The following is a 14138-nucleotide window of genomic DNA, read 5'->3' on the forward strand; positions in this document are numbered from 1 at the left end:
CGAGCAAACTGTGTTGGCATTTGGACTGGCTTTTTAGAATGAAACCAGGGCTTTCAGCGAATAATCCCATAAGAGACATTTGAGAGTCAGCAGAAGTAAAAGCACTGCCTCTGCTTCTTGCAAAATCCTTACAGTGCAGCCCTAAAAACAAAGTTGAACCTCACCCAAAACGCTGAGAAATACGAACACTGAGAAGTTACAGACACACACAGATCAGCACTACTTTACCTTCTATGGGTCAACGGGCTTTGCAAATTCCCTGAAATGTCTGTCAGTGGCAAGTCTGTGAGTAACGTCCCTCAAGAAAATTCTAAGGTCACGCAAGGTATCCTCCTCTTCCTCCTCCAACATCCCTACTTTTGTGGGGATCACTCTTGTGGCTTCTGAGGCTCAGCTGGTGGTGCTACAGGCACGACTTCCAATGTCCAATCAACTTCAATTCATCAGGAAAAATTAGCCAATTTACAGTACTCAAATACAAGCATATGACAAATTACTGACAGAAAATGACCACCAAAGCAAAGCCCAAAGAGCTAGTAACTTCGATAGGAAAGTTTTAGATGTACTTCTCATATCCTCCTCACCTCTTTTCTTTACAGGAGGCTTAGCCACTTCATTTAGAATTAGGTCCTCAAAAAAAGATGCTCTCTCTGCCCTACCAGGCAACTCAATATTGCACACTTCTCCAAATTCCTTATTAAATAATTTTTGGATCTAAAGCAGAAGGACGAGAGACATTTCAGATTTAAGGCCACAAAAAACTCATCTTCTATTCCAAAAAGACGAGTACCTTTTCAAATTAATAATAACCTGAAGAACACAAACTGAAAAAAGTTATCTTCCTGGCCTTAAAACGCTACATTTTCACAGGCTGGCACGGCAAATTCAAATATCACCTTTAAGAATCACCTATAGAATTAATGCTCGGTGAAGGGATTGTACGCTACACTGATAAAGTAATGGCTTTCACCACATCCAACAGCGCCTCCTTTGTATTTACTTGCCTTGCTGCAGCCTTTACTTAGAACCTTTATGGCTATAGAGGGAAGAGAAAGGCTTCAGCAGACAAGTGAGGGCTTTTTGCTGAGTTTTTATTTCTCTCCCAAAAGGTGTCTGAAGTAGCTAGTACCTCTACGTCTTCCTCCATTTTCAAGTTCTAGTATTAAAAGGTAGGTAAGGAATTTCACTACTTATTTTAGAAGGAATTTACAGCCTGTACAAAAACTTCTGTGGGAACTCAAGCACTTTCAAAGCAGTTGATAATAAACACGTCTAGGTAAGACCCGTTCTCTTCCCCCAATGACTGAGACCAAATCATCAGAATGACAACAGCGTGGTCCTGTTTTGGGCACCTTCCCTTAATGTAAACTCTCAGAAGTCAATGAAGTTCTGCACCTACTTTTACTACACTTTATTTAGGACTACAACTAGAATTCGATTCCAAAGTTACTTTAGCAGAAATTGGAACTCAGCTTTCCAGCTTGGAAAGCTTTGGCCTATATGAAGAAAGAAACTGATTTATTTATTTTTTTTTTAATCAAAGTGTTTCAATTCTCTACTAAATTGCATTATTAGCAGTTTACCCAACATAGCATGGAATGGCAGACTGTCAGAAGAAATCTCTTCAGTAAGAACATCCTCTTGTCATTTCAAGCACTTCATATTCTTGACTGAACCACTTTGTAGCCACCAGAATTCTTGTATTAATTTATTATTTGCATGTGTGAGAAGGGGGTGAAAGTCACTTGCTTGATTCAGAAAAAACCTGAAGCAGATGCTTTCACAGTATTCTTTTTCTCTAAGCAAATTTTAAGTGATTTGTTAGGGTGCCTGAGTAATAACAGCATGCATTTAAGAAAGCACAGCATTTTGATGCTGAAAGCATATATAAATTACAAGACACTGAAGAAATAGTAAGAAAAGTATTGACAAATACCTCTTCTGGGAGATCTGAGTGACGTACATCAGACGTAGCAAGCAGCAAAACTGGCGAAAATGCTGGAATGTTACGTAGTAGAGTTAGAAAAGTAAGTTTCAAGGCAGGTCCAGCGTTGTCCCACCATAAATGGATATCTGGGACATAAATTGTGCTTGGTGCTGTCTTCTGAGCATTTCGGATCAGCTAGTGAAAAGGAAAGCTTGGGTAAGAAAACTAAAACACGTACAAGAACCTCTTAATACATAGCTACATAGCCATCTGACTGCCCCATGAAATGAAACTGCGTGAACAGAGTGGCAAGCATCCTTTCACATAAGGAATTTCTCTGTGCACCCTTTCAGATTATCAGTATTCGGAGAACTCTAGTCAGAAGATGGGAAGGATATATTCAGGCAGTGGCTAGACACCGTAACTATATGGCCACAGCCACAATCATCGCATAACAAAGAAAGGAAATGTCCCTCTTAAGGGACACATCAGTATTCAGTCGTGTAACATGTCTGTCCTTACTTGTATGGCTCTCAAATGTTTCCACTAAAGGTAAAAATATTTTAAGGTAGTGATGCCAAACAAGAAAATGGATTTCCTGCCTAAAAGTAAAAACACCAAATCTGTTCATTTTTTCTAGTTAAAACCACATCACCGTGCAAATGAAGTGTTTTCTGAATGTTAATGCTTTTATTGCACATACTGCAACAGCACAAGTTGTGTATGTCCGTGCGAAAACAAAATAAACAGAAGCCCCAAACCTTGGTTGCCTTACTAATATAATTTAGAAGAAGCCTACAAAAAGTAGCCGACATGCAGTCTGATACAGAGCCATCTACTGGGAGCACACAGTCTTAGGAGGCAATGAGAACTACTTTCTGGATCCCAGTGACATGAGCAGCATTTCTTTCCACAAAGAGATGTTTATTAGCAACACCGCCCAGCTTCCTGAGCTGCTAGCAACAGCCTCACTGTAAAACTGGGTATGGAAAATGTCGACATGTACAACATCCAGATTGTTTGTGGTGCTGTCTAAAAGAAAAGGGCATTTTCAGACAGAAGCAAACATCCCAGCACATTAAAACAAGGCCACCTCCATTACCAATGAATTTTGCTCACCTTACTTGCAACTCCATTGATCCTTTACATACAGTCAGTGAATCCGATGAGAAGAAAAAGAAAAAAGGTACCTGTCCGCAGATTTCTTCTGGCGATGCAACGTTTGTAAGCAGAACAGAAAGGTCCAGGGTGTGAACGGGAAATTTCTCCAAAGCGTGCAACACCGCGGGTGCCACGTAAGAAACCTGGCCGTACCCTTCTTTTTTACTATTAGCAGACGGGGCTGGCATGATGTTGGTTCACAGAAAGCACTCCTAGAACAGGAGTTAAGAAAACAAGTTTATAAATGAGGTGCTGAATAGACACACAGATGTTCCAAGTAATTTTCCTATAGACTTTCTTTTCCCTCCCCAAATAATCCAAATGGCAGCGGTACATTAAATACATGTAAGATTTCCAGTTAAGTTATTCACTCATTCCAATTGTTTCACCTTCTTCCCTTGTGTTTCCTATTCTTTACTAAACCAAGACTGCAAATTAATATCCCTGCAATCTTGCTTTACTTTATTATAAATTTATTATTTATTATATATTTATTATTTACTTTATTATAAATTTATTTTTATTTAAAAATAAATTGGTGAGGAGCATTTGTTTCCCCACTACAATCAGGCTGTACCTCTGCTGGCTTAAATCAAAGATGCTAGAGACTTAGCCTTGCTCTAAAGCACAGAAAATCTTCTGGACAGCACAGCAATAGAAACGGAGAAAAATAACTGATCCAGCTGTGACAACATGATCTAACTTTCCAACTGTGGGCTTGCATGACTTCCATACTAAAATATCACAAGATTAACACAACTCGGTGGCTTAACAAATAAAGACACCATTCAATTTTCTCTCAAGGTGTTTTAACAAGCCCTTTCTCAGTTTTCTTTCTGCTACATAATTCACTACTGGTTTAACAATCCTGGAAAACAGAAGGGCAAAAGGTGGCAACACAAACCCATAAAGCTGGGGTATTTTTAGCTAAAAGGACAGACTGCACATTTATGTGGTCTTGAGTCTTTCAAAGAATGCCATGGATTAAGTCAACGTGTTCTGGTAGTCTACGGATCACTTTGGCTTACGAAGAGAAGCCTGGGCTTTTCAATTTGGTCATTCAGAGCAACTTCATTACAACTTTAGTCCCTCCACCCTTTCTTCTTGTGAATACCAAGCACCCCTTCAACACACAAACTTGATGTTGCCCCTTCGTCTACCACCCCTCGCACTTTTAACAGCTGGAACTGTTTACAAAGACTCAGCAGACCTGAGAATTTAAACGTAACAGGGATCTATCTTTCTTTACCTGCTGAAACAGAGGCAATTTTTCTCTGGTCCGTCAGGCATTCCATCTTTTAATTCATCTCCAGAAACCAAGGATGCATCGTCATCACTGTCAAACATATCATCTTGTAAAATAGGATTGAAATGGTCTGAAAGGCAAAAGAGGTTTGTTAACTTTCCTGAATAGCCTTTGTCTCTTTCTCTTCCATTAATACAGCTTCTAAATCAGTGCCAAAACCCTTTCTTCATTTGAGAGCACACACTGAAAGCTATTTCCTAGAGTTCAGCCCACCACAGATCTAAGGAGATGGAACAAGGCCCTACAAAGCTGTACTAAGTCCCACTGATGTGTACGTATAAGGTACGCTACTCTTGGTGATTTTTTTCTCCCCCTTAGAATAAAGGAGATTACGAACAATTTCTGCAGTTGCTAAATAGCTAAAATAAAACAAAAACAAACAAGACCATTTCTTTCTGGAGGAGGTTCCCACAATGAAAGCATGGGGATAAAGGATGTGATGGCCACAGAATTCCATTCATCTAGTAAATATCAATGCTAATTGATCTCACGTGTATAGTACGATTCACAAACATTTAAATTAGGAGACTGGTTAAAAATGATGATAGCTAAAACAATATTTAGCTTAGACCAGTTATACTTGTATCCTGGTCCTGACATTCTTCAGAAAGGAATTAGAAACATTGACCTAGAAATGCTTCCCCTCCAAAGATCTGAGTTTTGATTTTTAAAAGAAAAATAGGTGCCTTATACTTCAAACCTCAAGTCAACCTCTACAAATGCTAATTATCTTAGCTGCCCTCAGAAGCAGGATGCTTCAGTAGAGAACGCATCGTCCTTTACTGTGTTTTGAGTCATTCAGAGCTTCCATTTGGCATTTCAGTTTCGAATCCACAATAAAACCTATGCGTTGTATTCCAGACTTGCCCAAAAAAAAGACATGCACATGCAAATAATAAAATTCTACCACCATTATGTCTGAAAGGTTTAAGTTGATTGCACAAACCGCAAGTTTTTGCTTTAGCAGAATTATAAAGAAGTGGATGCTGTGGTTATACCTTGCTGTCGGTCCTTCTTTAGCGCAAGCTGTGCATGCGGGAAGATCTTCTGCACAACTTGTAAAATATTCTCTACTGATCTTTGAAAAAGTGGCTTGAAAATGGGTGATAGTGCTTATACGGGTGAAGCCTTGATCCGGTTTGAAGCTGGAACAACCTTCTTCATAGCCATGAAAAAGTCCTTTGCTTTTATTTTAATAGAATTAACGTCTAGTAGCAACTTCTCCCTACTTGCATAAATCTGAGGATAGCATCGGCGTAGAGAGCACAGCACAGCTTCAGTACATAAAGATTTGATATCTGCACCACAGTATCCTAACAAACAAAAATCAAACGTTACATCGGTCAAGGCCCAGGTTTACAACATGCAACATTTAAAGAATTTGTAAGGCCAAAACCAAACAGCTTAACAGGGAATTCAAAGTGCTACCGCTCTGCAGGGGTGTTTCATGTTGCTCACTGCCTGATATCCTGCGCTTATGCAGCTGAAGCAGACTCCTCATCAAAAACTATACTCTTGAGGAAGATGCCCCAGAACCATTTAATGTTCTCAGACAACAAGAGGAACGATAACAAAGAGTAAATAGATGAAAGCATCTCACTCAGATTGCTATGAAGGTGTGCCAGCTGCCTCGTTGACTAGTTGTGCAGCAAGGCACAAGAGCATGGGTACTGCCTGGTACAAGCTAAGGTTCTTTACAACTTGGTCACAAGCAAGAATCCGTTTCTGTTTCAGTCTTACCAATGCATTTCTCAGCTAGTTCATCAAGCAACATGTCCGGTGGCTGAGGGGTCCAGTCACAAGTATGAATCTTGAAAATTTCTTTTCCAACCCTGAAGCAAAATCATTGCATTTTAGCTTGTCCCAAGTTTTCCTTAAAAATACCAACAAGAAACAAACAAACCAAAAGGCAAACAAACAGACAAAAAAAACAGTCCTCCCTCAAAACCCCTCATCTACTAATACACTTTTCTTACTTGCTCAACTTTCAAGTATTTTACAGTTATTTAATATACACTCTGCATTGTCAACCAGGAAATTGAATATTTCTTATTTGTTATACTGAACTTTTTCTAGGAACCTACAGTGAAAGAAAAGGCATTTATAGCTTCAATAACAAGTTTCCAAACTACGAGACCTAAGGACCCAGAGGAAAATACTGTAATGAAAAATTTATCCAGAAACATTTCTTTGCTGTCCAAAAAACTTCTCTAAAACTTAGCAAGCTTTCATTGGGACAGTCTCATTACTTCATCACATTTGCTTTCCAGCCAGTAAATTCACAGAAAGCACTTCTGGCACAATGCTTCCAATTGCTACAATTACTATAAAGAAGAAAAGAATTATGACTCAAACTACTACCACTGATCCGGGGCACAATCAAATGCAAACACGTCCACTATTCACTCATAAGGGAAGGATTGAGACCAAAAACACAACTTCATGATGAAAGCGCCCAAGTGGACTAAATAATTAAGCAAACAGGTACAACTTTGGGAATTAAAGGTTTGATTATAGAACTAACTACTTGGTGGTATCATCCTGACCATATATATCCAGTACCAGATTTGCCCTCCATGGAACAACGCAGTGTCTCCACGTGTCACTCTTTTGTTCAAGTTGTCAATTATTTTTTTTTCCTATAAAGTTGGACTTTGCCATGGTAGCACTAACGTTGAATTTAAGTTCTCACCTCTTAATTTGGCAAGTTGAAGAGGAACTGTCTGCCAAAGCGTCCTGGTCTTCGTAAAGCAGGATCTATAGAATCCAGTCTGTTGGTAGCTCCGATTACCACGATCTCCCCTCTGTTATCTATGCCATCCATAAGCGTCTGAAGAGTTGAAACAATGGAACTAATAGAAAAATATAATTTTTACTTACTGGTTCAGTAAATTTTGATACATTCCACATGACTTTTTTGATGCCGGAATAACCTTCTTCCTAGTGGTCATTCAAAACTGGGAAAAAAATAGTCTACCAAGTCGGGGTTTTTTTGATTTGATAATAAATCTGCAGACTGTTAAGTCATCAAGCACTTCAAGACTGTTTGAAATAATCTCTACGTTAATATAAAAGGAGTACTGCACACTTCTGCTCAGGAAGAAAATCACGGAAAATGTCAACTTTGATTTTAGATGTTGAATTTGTTGCAGTGAGATCTTCCTCATCGCACGATTCTATTTGGATTTAAACCATATTATCTATGGAGAGACCAAGATTAGGACAAGAACAGCACAGAGTTCAGCATGAAGCCAATCAGGAGCTCAAGTTTGTATTCTTTGTATTCAACTTTACCCTTCTCTTGCTGGAAGGACCTGCTTTTTGACTCTCCTTCTCTTCACTAGGAGCATGTTCCCTCTTGCATTCGTAATGCTCTTTCTCAGTGGTTTTAGTCTTGTCCTTTGTATCTTGGCATCTCTCTGTAACAGCTGAGGAGGAAAGGTTTTTAGAGCTACATTCAGTGTCAGACTTGAGAGAGGAAGTTTGCCGCAATTTCTCACCAGGCTCACAAGACTCTTTGCCGGACAAAACGGTTTCTTTTGAAATGAGGTCACGTTCTTTTGATCTTCTTGGTTTCTCCTTGTCTCCACGGTCATCACATTGGTACTGGGCGAGGTATTCATCATTCCCAGGAGATTTCGGAGGGTCCACGACACTGCACAAAATAAAATCACATTTCTCACTTCTGCTGAAGGACATGAATATTAAGAGTAAAACCTTCCAACGTCGAACAAACAAACAAAAACCTCCGAACTACAGGAACCCTCGCAAAGATATGCCATTTAGAAACCTCTCCTGTGATTAGGACACCTTCTTCAGCTCCCAGAGAAAGTGTTTTTTCCCCTCTTGCTTCTGAAGCCATTGCACTAAAAAAGCAAACGCATCTGTCTCCCTCCACATGCTGCTCTGAATAAGAGCCAGAATATTCAAAGCCACTCTATTTGTTCTCCCCACATAGCCGAAAAAACACCAGTTGAAAGAGTTTTCTACCTCTCTCCACGAATTTACATCCACATATCCTATGACTGCAAAAATAGAAGGCGGGGCTCAGGAGAAACAGCCAGTGCTGGAAATGAAAAAAAGCAGCCTGTTTCTTCAGAGTCTTAAGCCTATGCTACTAGGAACAAAACAAAACAAAACAAAACAAAACAAAACAAGAGGAGAGGAGAACAACAGCGGGAAATTTACCTATTCTCCAGGTGTTCAATTGCAAAGCCTCCTCTGGAGGATCAACAGTTGTGAATTCAGTGTGCTTACGAGAAATCAGATCTACATCTGAACCACAACTACTTCAGTAGTATCACGAACTTCTGTTACTCTGAAGAAGCAGTCAGCACCGTTTCTATGTTAGGAAAGAGCTGAACAGAGTCTGTTATTCACATCAAGTAGTCAGGCAGGTTTCTTTAGGAAGGCTGGGTTTCACTAGAACATTACTAGCCTGTAAGCCTCATGGCATCACCTTCCACCTTGACTGCTGAACCTCCTTGCTCCCTACTATCTTCTTTGCCAAGATACAGCTGTCCACATTTACTTTTCCTACTTGGCTGGACTGAATTTAAGAAGATCTTGCATCTAAGAAAGGGAACAAAAGCTGCTGCCCAGCAGCGTCTGGCTCAGGGAGGAGTGAGAAAGCTCTGTGCAGTCCCCAAGGTCCGTGCAGCAGGAGGCAGGAGGTGCTCCAGGCTCACAGCAGCAGTTCCCCTGCGGCCTGTGCAGGGAGAGGCCCCTGGTGGAGCAGGCTGTGCCCCTGGTGGAGCAGGCTGTCCCCCTGCAGCCCATGGGTCCCCCGTGGAGCAGATCTCCACGCTGCAGCCCCCCTGCGGGTGGAGGAGCCCCCGGTGGAGCAGGTGGCTGTGGCCTGGAGGAGGCCGCGGCCTGTGGAGAGCCCCCGCAGGAGCAGGCCCCGGGCTGGACTGGAACAGGCTGTGCTGAGCCTGCTTTGCCCGTGACGCTCCTTGTGGAGTGATCTCCCTGTCCTTCTGGCAGCCCTTGAGCCCTTGCCAGCCTCTTTTCTCCCCTTGGCGTTGGAGGAGGGGCAGGGAGAGAGCGCTTGTGCTGGAGCTCGGCTGCCCAGATGAGGAAAACCACCACGGCTCTGTCTTGCCGCTGCTGCAGCACGCTGGTAGCAGCCAGCACCGTCTGTTCTTCGAGCCTCAGCAAGCCCACAGCATCTTCCGTGAAGGGATCCCTTTCCTTCACGCCTGACAGGCGCCGCCTCCAGAGGCTGAGGGCTTGTGCCCCGTTTGCAAGCGCTTTCTCAGTGCCCCCTTCCCCAGAGACGGATCCCAGCTGCTTGGCTTCACTGCCCTCTGCTGCCAGGCTCCCGCAGCTGCTATCCCAGCAGCGCAGCGAACATGCGGATAGAAGGCTGCATCATCGTGAGTATCCGCACGTTCCCATGTTACATCTTTCATTTTCCCTCATTCACAATCGTGTTTTTTGGTCAAGAAAAGTTATCACAAGGAAAAAAAGAATTGTACTTCTCTAATAAGTAGTCTTTGTTGTCCGGCCAGTATCAGTAAAAATCCCTGCTCGCCGGTAACTAGAGCCCTTCATAGACCAGCGGGGGGCAGGGGAAAGGCCTCCTGCCCGGCCGGGCTCCCCTCTGCTGCCCTGAGGGGGAGCAGGCCGTGTCGCGGGCCCTGTGGGTCGGGGTGCCCTTAGGGGAGGGGGGGGGGTGAAGGGCGCAGGGCCTGGAGGCAGGGCTGGGGGCTGGGGTGTTCCCTCCCCCTGTACCAGCCCCTTCTGGGCCCTGTGAGACGCGGAGCTGCTGCCCGGGGTTAGGCCCAAGGTCTCCTGTCAGGCCCGGGGCCGCCCTTCCCCTCGCCCTGCCCTTCCCTCCCGCTCCTGAACCCTTCGTCAGGCCTTGCTGGGCCCTCTGTCCGGCTGTCTGTCTGTCCGTGCATCTGACCCTCTGGCCATCTGTCCCACCACCCTGCCCCGTCCCTGCCCTCTCCCTAAGGAAGCAAAGAGTCCCCGGGCTGCCTTCATGGGGGGGGTAGGGGGGAGAGGGGAGGTTCTGCTGAGAAAAAAATGAAAGATTTCCCCCTTAACGGGCGCCTTGCGAGTTCTTTCGAGTTCCAACCTTCTGCCTTCCTTCCGTAGCAGTGCCTCCAAGGGGTGCGCTGTAAGGCAGCCCTCATCTGGCGCGTTGCTCCTCCGTTCCCCCAAGGAACTGCCTTCAGGATCTGACTAACTCTGGATGCACCCGGTTGTCGCCTTAATTTCTCCTTTAGCTTGCTGAAAACAAGCCGGTTGGGTGACCTTTTGCGTTTCTCGCTTAAAATTTGGATCGAGGAGGTCTGTGTTTCCTTACGCTGATGTCCACGCTGAAGGTGCAGAAGGGTTCCGTGCTGTTGCTTGGGTCAGCCTTGTTGCCAGGTTTGGAATGTTTAGCCTACCGGTGCTTCGGTGCTGTTGGGCTGCACTCAGAGTGTGAGCTCTGGGCGTTATTTCTCAAATACTGCGTTATTTGAGCGTACAGACCCGAGATATTCTGCGGAGAGGTGATTTAAGGCACGTCAGAACCACCGCTGCGGCGTGTGCCAGCGTCGGACGCCCGTTCGAGTGATCGGGAGGAGCAGGTGAGTTGAATTTGGTGCTGGGTGGCGAGGTGGTGTTGGGGGAAGAGCTAGGCTAAGGAGAGCTTCCTCTTGCTCTGCCCCTTCCCATCTCAAATGGCCGCTTCCTGGGGAGATGGGTTCGTTGGGAGTTTAACTACAACGTTACAGTGGGGATGAGGAATCACCTTTAGTCCCGTAGGTATTTGCTGCCAGGCCGCAGCATTGATTTCAGAAATTGTATTTAAAAAAGGGAAAAGAAAGGAAAGATGTATTCTTTAACATACTCTCTTTTCTCGGAGAGTAGATGGAGGAGCTTCAGCCGTGCCCTTCCTCCGGAAACGATTCCCAGTGTCTGCTCAGACACTGAGGAGGAAAATGGAGGAGAGCCACCCGATAGAAATAAAGGAAAGAAGGGGTCATGGATTAAGGGAAAAGCACTACTTAAAAAATTGGTGCTCTCTAAAAACGGGTTAAGGGTTTGGGACCTGCAGGTGCTGCCTACACCTGTGTGCGTTGCAGTCGTGCCTGTTGCCACTGAGCAAAACGGGGAGAGCTGCTTTGTCGAACGCGGCGTGTTAAAGCACGTGCCACTGCCTGGAAGAAAAGCACGGACTTCCCTCGTGTGGGCCTTCTTCCCTAGCGATCTGTGGTTTACCTGATGGTTTCCCATAAGCTGAGAATGTTTAAAAGAAAAAAAAAAAAAACAAAAATCAAAAACCAACACCAACGTTGAGAGTGGTGAAGCAGATCCTCACGTGGGGACTCAGAATCAGCGGTGACATCACCATGCGAAGCATTGTGTGTGCTTCGGGTTGGGGCTGCTGCGAGCCTCGCAGCGGGGAGGGAGAGCGGATCCGGGGTGCCTCTGTGTCAGCCCTCTGCCCTGGTGGCTTTGTGAGCACTGAGAGTTTGACTCCTGTGTTCCCAGCTTTCGCTTCCGCACCTGCGGTGTGGCAGAGCCAGCGAGCTGCTTGCTCAGCTGGAGGAGGAAGAGGAGTGACCTCAACATTGCCGAGGTAAAGCACAATTATTGAAAAGATTTGGCAAAGATGTGGGTTGTACCAGCGCGGCTGCTGCAGCTGCAGCAGATCCTGGAGCATTCGAGAAGATAGAGAGGGTTTTCTTCATGAAAAGAATGCTGTTAAAAGTGTTTTCATGCCAGAAATTAGGATAAACGCCTCTGTTGTTTGACATCCTCTATTGAGCTGGCACATTGGCATTACAGCGTACCTGGCACGCTGTTTGTATTAAAAAAAAAAGGTATTTTATTCAGGGCAGGCCAGAAACCTGCCTTGGCACTTGCACATCGCAGCAATGCTTACAGACCCTGCATCCTGGCTGCCAGGCCAGGATCTAAATCCGATGGTGCTGTTGGTAAACTGAAGCTCAGGAAGCGCTTCTGGGTTTTTTTGTCCTTCCATGTGAATTTTTACCCTGTGAAGATGGTGTATTAAGCTATTTTCGTAACAACAAATAGGTTTAAAAGCAGTTTCAGTTTAACATCTACACGCTTGGGTGTTATTAACAGAGCTTTGTATACTGAGCTGGTGCTTGGTAGGAGAAAAAACATCAATCTTACCTGGGAAACCTGGACCCCCTCAGCTACATACTGCTATGAGGAAACTCAGATGTAAGAACACACTTAAATAACACCTCACCAGAGCTGTTGTGCTCCTGACCACCAAAGGCACCTTTTTCCAACACCGTCGTACTGGAAGTTGATGCAGCTGGTTCCATCCGTAACGTGTGACTGTACAGTGCTGTAAAAGAACTATTTTTTCACAGCTTTGGAGAAAGTGAAGCAGAGAAAACCACGCATAACCACTGATACCTGGACCCCAAACTGCCACAGGCTGACGGTGATGCCCACTGGATATCTCCTGATACCCTGCTGCCTTCTGACTGCTCCAGCAGAAGTCCTGTTTTAATTAGCCAGCAGGTCCCTCTGAGGGAGGGACTTTGCTAAAACTCCTGCCGTAGGAAGTATCCTACGGGAGCCAAGTTGCTAAACTGATGTGTGGTTTTCCCTTAACCCCCTCACCCCTGACTTTCCAGCTCCTGACAGCACTGCCAACGTGTGCAGTGTCACCGTGTGCCATCTAGGTGCCAGCTGCCATGGTTTATATATTGTAAAATTAGTGATTTGGGACTCGTGAGCACTGAGGAGAGGCTAGCAATTGCTTAAGAGCTTTCCTTGTGTCGCTCTGGGGCAGGGAGATGGGTGAAACATCTTAGGCTTGAAAGTGATTCCCTGCAGAGTGACGTGCTCAGATCTGCACAACAGATCTGTCGTTTTGGTCACCTTATTAGATCCCTGCTTGAGAGGTTGCTTGCAAGAATCGATTCCTCTTCACCTTGATGTGTCAAGCTAAAGACAAATCTGTGCCGAAGCACTGTTTGATCAGACGAGTGCCTCAGTTCAGGATTGTTCTTTGACAGCTACAGAAACAGCAGGACGATCAGCGCCTTCAGGAACAGATGAATTTGATCTTGAGGCTGTCGTAAAACAGGTCCCTGAAGTCTGAAGACTGTTCAAATAGTTTGGGCCAGCAAGGAGCAGCTGTACGTGGCGGCTGCGGTAACTCGGGGCTCCGAGTCTCAGAGAGCGTGGTGAAAGGTGACCCCCAGCTGGCTGCTGGAGGAAGCTGAGGCAGCGTTCAGCTCTAACCTTTGCCTTCTTGGCTGGCATCTTTGCACTCCTGCTGTCAGTGGGTGTTGAGTGTCCTTCCCGGCAGCCTCAGAACGTGCCCTCAGATGTAGGCAGCATTTAGCAGCTAGAATTCCCTCAAATAGAAAGAGTACAAATGATGCGTTTTCTGCTTTTGCTTTGGAACTCTTAGCTTGAGGTTTTCCTGCAGGCCATGAGGTTTCTTGCAGCAGCAGGGATGAGTTGTGTTAGCAAGAGGCTGTTCTGTGCTTCGACTGTGGGAAGATGAATGGTTACGTGTGCACCGTTAAATATAACTTGACACCTAGCACACCGCACTTGCAGCCTGTGGGGTGCTTTAACAAGCAGGTAAATCAGCAGAGGCTGTTTTGCAGCCGGGGTGATGCTGGGTGATTAAAAAGCAGGGGCAGAACAAGGAGTTTCTAGTGTTTGTTCTTGCTTGTCATCCGACTCTCCACTTCCACTGTTCTTTAAAAAAAACAAAAACAAACAAACAAACAAATAAAAAAAAAA

At 44.7% G+C, this 14138-nt stretch overlaps 2 long non-coding RNA genes across 3 annotated transcripts; both read right to left on the bottom strand.

Moving 5' to 3' along the window:
• Positions 1 to 255: 255 nt before the first annotated feature.
• LOC311428441 lies at positions 256 to 2103 on the bottom strand. The gene is made up of 3 exons (XR_014687729.1): positions 1937 to 2103; positions 585 to 714; positions 256 to 433 (listed from the first exon to the last, which is right to left on the bottom strand). It is a non-coding gene; the product is annotated as an uncharacterized lncRNA (long non-coding RNA).
• Positions 2104 to 5404: 3301 nt separating this feature from the next.
• Positions 5405 to 7823, bottom strand: LOC311428464. 2 transcript variants are annotated; one of them, XR_014687730.1, is made up of 4 exons: positions 7689 to 7823; positions 7087 to 7246; positions 6135 to 6226; positions 5405 to 5707 (listed from the first exon to the last, which is right to left on the bottom strand). It is a non-coding gene; the product is annotated as an uncharacterized lncRNA (long non-coding RNA). The 2 variants fall into 2 exon arrangements; XR_014687731.1 differs by having other exon boundaries at positions 7087 to 7735.
• Between the last annotated feature and the right edge of the window lie 6315 nt (positions 7824 to 14138).

The sequence above is a fragment of the Aythya ferina genome, assembly GCF_964211825.1.
Source record: "Aythya ferina genome assembly, contig: HAP1_SCAFFOLD_81, whole genome shotgun sequence".
In the NCBI taxonomy this organism is placed as follows: domain Eukaryota; kingdom Metazoa; phylum Chordata; class Aves; order Anseriformes; family Anatidae; genus Aythya; species Aythya ferina.